Below are 7,277 nucleotides of genomic sequence, written 5' to 3' on the forward strand. Positions count from 1 at the left end.
ATACGGTAATTCTGTTTTTAAATTTTTGAGAAACTTGCATACTGTATTCTACAGTGGCTGCACCAGTTTGCATTCCCACCAAGAGTACATGAGGTTTTCTTCTTTCTCCACATCCTCACCAACACTTTTTGTTTCTTGTGTTTTTGATTTTAGCCATTCTGATAGGTGTGAGGTGATATCTCACTGTGGTTTTGATTTGCATTTCCCTGATGATAAGTGATCTTGAGCATCTTTTCATGTGTCTGCTGTGTATGTCTTCTTTGGAGAAATGTCTGTTAATGTCTTCTGTCCATTTTTAATTGGATTATTTGTTTTTTGGTTGTTGGGTTGTATACATTCTTTATATATTTTTGATACTAATCCTTTATCAGATATGTCATTTGCAAATATCTTCTCCCATTCAGTAGGTTGTCATTTTTTTAAAAGACTGATTTATTTATTTGAGGGAGAGACAGATATCGAGTAGGGGGACAGGCAGAGGGAGAAAATCTTCAAGCAGACTCCCCACTGAGCATGGAGCCCAACATGGGGCTCCACCCCACAACCCATGAGATCATGACTTGAGCTGAAACCAAGAGTCAGATGCTTAACCAACTGAGCCACCCAGGCACCCCAGTAGGTTATCATTTAGTTTTGTTGGTTGTTTCCTTTGTTGTACAGAAGCTTTTTATTTTGATGTAATTCCAATAGTTTATTTTTGCTTTTTGTTTCCCTTGCCTCAGGAGACATATCTAGAAAGAAGTTGTTTTGGTTGATGGCAGAGAAATTATTGCTTATGTTCTCTTCTAGGATTTTTATGGTTTTAGGTCTCACATTTAGGTCCTTAATCCATTTTGAGTTTATTTTTGTGTATGGTGGTAAGAAAGTGGTCCAGTTTCATTCTTTTGCATATAGCTGTCCAGTTTTCCCAGCACCATTTGTTGAAGAGACTCTTTTTCCCATTGCGTATTCTTAACTCCTTTTTCAAAGATTAATTGACCATATAATCATGGGTTTATATCTGGACTTTCTATTCTGTTCCATTGAGTTAATCATGTGATTTTTATCTTTTACTCTGTAATTGTGATGTATTACATTTATTGATTTGCATATGTCTGAACCATCCTTGCATCCCAGGAATAAATCCTACTTGCTCATGGTGTATAATCCTTCTAGTTTGTTCTTGAATTTGGTTTGATAATATTTTGTTGAGAATTTTTACATTTATATTCATCAGAGATATTGGTCCATAGTTTTCTTTTCTTGTAGTATCTTTATCTAGCTTTGGTATTGGGATAGTGTTGGCCCCATTCAATGAGCTTGGAAGTGTTCCCTCCTCTTCAAAATGTTCACTAAGTGTGAGGATTGGCATTAATTCTTCTTCAAATATTTGGTAGAATTCACCAGTGAAGCCATTTGGTCATGGGCTTTTCTTTGGGGGATGTTTTTTATCTCTATTCAACCTCTTAACTTATTTATTGGTGTGTTTATAATTTCTATTTCTTTGTGATTCAGTCTTGGTAGATTGTATGTTTTGAGGAATTTATCCATTTATTCTAAGTTATCCAATTTGTTGGAGTATAAATATTCATAGTATTTGCCTTTGATCCTTTATATTTCTGTAGTATCCATTGTAATATCTCCTCTTTTGTCTCTAACTTGATTTCAGTCTTCTTTTCTGACTTAGTCTAGCTAAAGATTTATCAATGTTATCTTTTCACAAAGCCAACTCTTAGTTTCATTGATCTTTTCTATTGTTTTTCTACTCTATTGCTTTAAATTTATGCTCTGTTCTTATTATTTCCTTCCTTCTGCTATTTTTGGGCTTAGTTTATTCTACTTTTTTGCTTCCTTGAGATATAAAATTAAGTTGTTTATATGAGATCTTTCTTCTATATCCTGTGTTCATGTATTGGAAGTTAATATTGTTAAAATGTTCATACTATCCAAAGTGTTCATAGATTCAATGCAATCTTTATCAAAATCCCAATGGTATTTTTTAAGGAAATAAAAAAAAATCCTAAAATTCATATGGACTCACAAAAGAATAGCCAAAGTGATCTTGCTAAAGAAGAACAAAGCTGGAGGCATCAAAATATATTACAAGCCTACAGTAATTAAAACAGTATGGCACTGGCATAAAAACAGACATAGACCAATGGACTAGAATAGACAATCCAGAAATAAATCTGTGTATATGTAGTCAACTGATCTTCAACAAGGGTGCCAAAAATTCAAATGGGCAAAGGATACTCTCTTTGACAAATGGTGCAGTGAAAACTGGATATCCACCTGTAAAAAGATAAAATTGGTCCTCTATCTTACACCATACACAAAAATCAATTCAAGATGGATTGGAGACTCAAATATAAGACCTAAAATTGTAAAACTCCTTGAGGAAAACATAAGGGGACAATTTCTTGACATTGGTCTGGGCAATGATTTCTTTGCTGTGATAGGCAAAAAGCAAAAATAGACAAGTGGGACTACATCAAACTAAGAAGCTTCTGTACAGGAATGGAAGCAATCAACAGAGTGAAAGGCAACCTTCAAAATGGAAGAAAATATTTGCAAACTATTTATCTGCTGGGGGTTAATAACCAAAATATATAATAATATCTTACAACTCAATAGCAGTAAAACCAAATAACTCAATTTAAAAATATGCAAAGGATCTGAATAAGACATTTTTCCAAAGACGACATAGGAATGGCCACCATGTATATAAAAACATCACTAACCCTCAGGGAAATACATATCAAAACCACAATGAGATAACACCTCACACCTATTAGGATGGTTATTTCTGAAAATAGAAGAAAAGATAATAAGCAATGGTGAGGATGTGGAGAAATTGGAACCCTTACACACTTTTGGTTGGAACATATAATGGTGTAGCCACTATGGAAAACAGTGTAAAGTTCTAAAAAACTAAACTAAAAAAACTAAAAATGGAACTACCATATGAGCTCTCAATCCCACTTCTGAGTATATATCCAAAAGAATTGAAATCAGATCCCAAAGAGATATTTAAACTACCATATTAATCACAACATTTTTCACAATAGCCAAGGTATGGAAATAACCCAGATGTCCATTGACAGATAAATGGATAAAGAAAATGTGGTATATACATGCAGTGGAATATTATTCAGCCTTAAAAAAGAAGGAAATTCTGGCATTTGTGACAACATGAATGAACCTGGAGGACATAATGCTAAGTGAAATAATCCAAGTGCAGAAGGACAAATACTGCATTATTGCACTTATATGGCTATCAAAAAATAGTCACTCATAGAAGTGGAGAATAGAATGGTAGTTGGCAGGGGCTAGGGAAGGGCAAAATAGAGAACTGGTTTTCAGTGGGTATAAAGCTTCTGTTATGCTAAGTGAATATATTCTAGAAATCAAGCACCTATAGTTAACAATGGGGTATTTTGTACTTTAAAATATGTTTGATTATAGATCTCATGTAAAATGTTCTTAACAAAACAACAAACATACAAACAAAAACAAAAGACACGAGGAAATTTTTGGAGGTGATGGATATGTTTAATACCTTGGTCATGGTGATGGTATAACAGGTGTATGCATATGTCCAAATTCTTCAAGATGTATACAATAAATATATGCAGTTTAAAAGTATCAATTATACCTCAATAAAGCTAAAAACAAAAAGACAAAGAAAATCTATCCACCAGCAACAGGTGATATTAGAGAAGCTTGTCTGTTCATGCAGGGCAGTTGGTCATAAAATAATAAAACAAAACAAAATATAAATAAAATAAAATCAGATATATTGACAATCAAAAAGAAAGATAAAAACAAACAAAACCCCCCAAAACAAAAATACTAGTCCTTGGTGCAGCCAGTTTTGGACCTAAGATTTTTAGAACCCCATGTGTACTTTTCATTATAACCATCATTTTTGCTTAGAACCATCTGTTTTAATTCAAATTCACCAGAAATACTTTTCCTTGCTCTGCTTGTCCCATAAAGTTCTTTTTAAAAATTCATCTGAAGTTCTTTTTTACACCCTTATTGCCAAACTGTCAAAATATTTTTCAAAGTGGGCTGTATCACTTTGCAATTCCACAGGCAGTATATGAGGGTTCTATTTGTTCTACATTCTCTGCTCCACATCCTCACCAACACTTGGTATGATCAGTTTTTTAATTTTAAAAAGGTGTGTAGTGTTATTTCTTTGGGATTTTAATTTGCATTTCAACATGTTGAGTGTATTTTCACGTGCTCATTTGCCATCTACATATAGTCTTGTCTGATCAGTTGTCTTGTGCATGTTTTATTGGATTGTTTGTCCTCTTGTTGTTTTGAGAATTTACTATTTATTTTTATTTATTTTTGGTATTCTGAAAGTTTACATTAATACCCCTTTATCTAAGTCTTTATACATTTTTGCTGGATACTCATGATATTTATTTTTAAAGAGGTTTCTTGCAATATATCTTTGATAAGTTTCTCCGATTTTTTCTCTGTTCTCAGTAACTGGAAATTTTCTTGATCTAACTCTAGATCACATTTATTAAGACTTTATTTTTTATTGTTTCACTTCTTTTATCTTTTTATTCAGCTTTCTAAAGATTCGTTGAACTGATGATTTCAAGTCTTCCACTGAATACTTGTCTTTAGCTCCTGATTTCCAGTAGATTTCTATAAGTCTACTTAATTACCTTAATTAACAGACGCCTAAAACAAATATACAGCTTAACCAGTTAAGTCTCCTTCTTGAGTTTTGATACCAATATTATGCCAACTTCCTACAAAGTATTGGAAGCTCATTCTTTCCCTCCCCAATGGAAGGGTTTACACAGCACCAGGCTTATATGTTTCCTATGGATTTATAAGCCCTGACATCCCTGAACCTGACAATAACCTAATGTTCTTTGAAAAGGACAAAAAGTAGACTGTGGGGAACAGGAATTCTTAAGTTGTACTGACTTTGGTTGAAGTGTTTTCACTGAGCCAATCTCAACTTGGAGCAAGCTAAAACCAGGGATACATGCTGATTTCTGTTATTTTCCCCAAGTCACCTGATGACTAACTTTGATTAAGAAATTTAGGTGAGGAGACACTCAAGGAGAAGACAGAAAATGCAGTCAATAAAGAAAGAAGGGGAGATTTTTTTTTTTCTTGTAGAAGTAGATAAATCCCTGTGTTTTGTTCTGCTTAGACTCAAGTCTATCCATAAAATGTGTGTGGAAGTCTCCTTATATCCTTCAGCTTTGGATCATAGACCAGTGTCAGGATCTATCTTTGGGTTAGTAGCATGCTGAAGATGGATCCTAGCTGCCTTAGCTGGGGACCCTGAGGAAAAGATATATAGGCTTTCTGTTGTTGATGTCATATAAATGAAACCCTAGACTGTGTAACCTTTTGAGTGAGGTTATTTTCACTTTGTATAATGCATTTGAGATTCAGCCATGTGGTTGTATATAGCAGTATTTCTTTCCTTTTTATCCTTAATAGTATTTCCCTAATAGATATAACACAGTTTTTTTTATATATATATATACATTCACCAACTGAAGGACATTTGAGTTGTTTTCAGTTCTTGGTAATTATGAATAAAGCCACCATAAATTTCTATCTATAGGTTTTGAATTAACATAACTTTTTTCTCTTAGATAATAATCTAGGAGTGGGATTGCTGGGTCATGTAGTAAGTATATGTTTCAAACTATAGGAAACTGCCAAGCTCTATTCCAAATTGGCTGTATCATTTTGCATTCCCATCAGCAATATGTAAGAGTTCCAGTTGCACTGCAAACCCTAGTGAGCTTTTTATTTTTATTTTTTTTAAGATTTTATTTATTTATTTGACAGAGACACAGCGAGAGAGTGAACACAAGCAGGGGGAGTGGCAGAGGGAGAAGCAGGCTTCCCGCAGAGCAGGGAGCCTGATGTGGGGCTCGATCCCAGAACCCTGGGATCATGACCTGATCCGAAGGCAGACACTTAACGACTGAGCCACCCAGGCGCACCCCCCTAGTGAGCTTTTTAGTACTGTTGTTATTTCTCTCTCTGTTATGAAGTAAGTACTTCATCAGATATGTGCTTTGCAAACATTTTGTACCCATATGTGACTTGGCTTTTCTTTCTCTTAACCGTGTCTTTTGAAGAGCATAATTTGTTAATTTTGAAGGGCACTGTATCAAGTTTTCAATACATTGTGTTTATGGTGTCTTATTTAAGAAAACTTTGCCTATCTAAGGGTCACAAATATCTTCTTCTTTGTTTCCTTCTATAAGTTTCATTGTTTTAAGTGTTCCATTTAGCTCTATGATCCATATTAGGTTAATTTTTGTATTTGGACTAAAGTCAAGGTAAAGGGTCATTTTTTTTCTTATGGAGTCCAATTATTCCAACATTATTTCTTGAAAAATTTATCTTTCTCCATTGAATTGACTTTGCACCTTTGTTGAAATTAATTGATCATATGTATGAGTCTATTTCTGGACTCCTCTGGTATGTCACTTTCTTCTCAATACCGCACTGTCTTGATTACTATAAGATTGTATTTAGTCTTGATATTAGATAGTGTGAGTTCTCCAACTTGTCCTTCCTCAGAATTGTTTTGGCTATTCTAGTTCCTTTGTCTTTCTTTTTTTTTTAAATTTTATTATGTTGTGTTAATCACCATACATTACATCATTAGTTTTTGACATAGTATTCCATGATTCATTGTTTGCGTATAACACACAGTGTTCCTTTGCCTTTCTATATAATTTTTAGAATCAGCTCTGATGAAGTGCGTTGAGGAATAAATGGTTTTAGGATAAATTGAAGCAGTTTTCTTTGACGGACACAGATAAATGTGCAAGTAGCTACAGAAGGATGTATGGGATGGGGCTTAGTATTTTCTCCCCTTAACTTGGGAACAAATCAATGTAGAGGAGGTAATTTATGGTTCAGGAGAGAAAAGCAATAATTGCAGGAGCAAAGTCATTGAGATGTGGAAGACATGGGATCCTGAGCAGAGCTGAGGGGCTGGTTGCAGTTAGGAACATGTATGCAGAGAGGTGGCAGAGAATTTGAGGGTAGAAACAGGTAGACTGGGTTTGGGAAGCTCTGAGAAGTTCCACCTTATTACTTCTATTATCTCAATGAATTATTCAGGGAGGTCATTAGAAAGAAAGGGAGCTGCTAGCAATTGAGGAGTACTGTGGTATAGGTAAAATGAGAGTGAAAGTAAGAAACCATTCATTCATGGTCATGCATTTAAGATAAAATAATGGTTCTAAGGTTTGAGATAAAATGTAGTTTTGAGGTTTTCTCAT

This window comes from Zalophus californianus, chromosome X (assembly GCF_009762305.2).
Source record: "Zalophus californianus isolate mZalCal1 chromosome X, mZalCal1.pri.v2, whole genome shotgun sequence".
In the NCBI taxonomy this organism is placed as follows: domain Eukaryota; kingdom Metazoa; phylum Chordata; class Mammalia; order Carnivora; family Otariidae; genus Zalophus; species Zalophus californianus.